This window comes from Myotis brandtii, unplaced genomic scaffold (genome assembly GCF_000412655.1).
Source record: "Myotis brandtii unplaced genomic scaffold, ASM41265v1 scaffold1213, whole genome shotgun sequence".
NCBI lineage: Eukaryota > Metazoa > Chordata > Mammalia > Chiroptera > Vespertilionidae > Myotis > Myotis brandtii.
This window is the reverse complement of record NW_005354228.1, coordinates 420,792-422,151: the sequence shown is the minus strand read 5'-3', so window position 1 is coordinate 422,151 and position 1,360 is coordinate 420,792. Positions and strand designations below refer to the sequence as shown.

Sequence of the window (1,360 nt, the reverse complement as noted above, 5' to 3'; positions counted from 1 at the left end):
GCACTGGAGGGGGCACCTTGTGGGGAGGGGGCCAGTGGGGCTGTAATCGGGGGGCGTGTGAGGGCGAGGCCCAAGCAGGAGGGGCACAGGGGCCCCTGGGGAGTGACTGCACGTGAGAGGGTCCCTGAGGGCTTGGCCCTCCTGTCTGCAAGGCCTCAGGCCATCCTGAGGCATGTCACACGTGTTAGAGCTAACGCAGCACGTGGCAATGATCTGAATGATCAGAAGATAACATGGAAATAACAGAGTAAGTCCTTAAACACGTACAATCACAGAGTTTTAATAAGTAAGTTCTTGGAAGCTATAAACCGTACTCTAACTCATAGCATGAAATAGTTTGTGAACCAGGAAAATCACCATCATTTGAAGAGATGTAAAAAACTATCTCTAAATAATTAAATTAACATTTATTTGGTATTCAAACCATCCCTCCAGCTTGGATTATTTTGTTATTCACATTATAGCAGACTTCGGTAATTATTGGGGAACATACACATTCACCTGGTTCAATAGGGCTTCCCCATGACCTCTGGCCTGTTGACCTCTGTTAAAGGGCAACGGAAGGAGTCCTCGAAGCCGCACCCCTGACCCTGTCCTCGGCTGGCTGGTCCCTGCAGCAGCTCTCCCTGTGCAATGAGGACGTGCCTCCCGCCTCCCAGCGCCATGGGCATTCAGCTCCTTTCTGGGACGCAGACCGGAAGGCCGAACCTGTGTGCTGGGGCCTTGCCAGCTGCCACCAGACAGCGGCCCCGGCTTTGGACCCAGCTCCTCCAGTCTCTGCTTGCGGCTGTGGGGAAGTTTCTATCAGACTGAGGCCAGTTTGCTCATCTGTGAAATGGGGCCCCATGCACCCACCACATACAGAGCTGTAAGGTAACAGAGCCGGGAGCTGCAGAGCACTGACCACTGAGCCTGCAGTGGCACAGATGCCCCAAGGCTGGTGTTCTCCCCTCCCGTCCATGAAAAAGGAAGAGAACACAGTTCCAAAGAAACACACAGACCCAGGAGCAGGGCGCTCTGCAGGCAAACTGGGAGGGGGGAGCCTGTTCTCAGGGAGGTGCTATTTATACCCCTTCCCTCCGGCAGCCAAGGCCAAGGTAGGTCCTACTTCCCTCTTGCCTTCTTTTCCTTTCCCTGCCACCCAGCCTCAGGACCCCGTGCTCCGTGTCGGGTGCGTCTATCCCTGGGTGGGAAGGACACCTGGTTCCCAGGACGGAGGTGGGAACCCAGGGGAGAGAAGGAAGGAGCAGAGGCTGCGCTGTTGCCCCACACAGGCCAGCACCTGCCACGCTCAGGTGCGTCGCTGATCCTGGCGAGGACCCAGCTGCAGGTGCACCAGGAGGAGGCGGGGCCGGCGGCA

The 1,360-nt window shown here is 56.5% G+C and overlaps 1 protein-coding gene across 1 annotated transcript in view; it reads right to left on the bottom strand.

The window, feature by feature from the left end:
• SLC9A2 (solute carrier family 9, subfamily A (NHE2, cation proton antiporter 2), member 2) overlaps nt 1-1,360 on the bottom strand; it is a 166,891-nt gene that overhangs the window by 107,159 nt on the left and 58,372 nt on the right. The window lies entirely within an intron of this gene.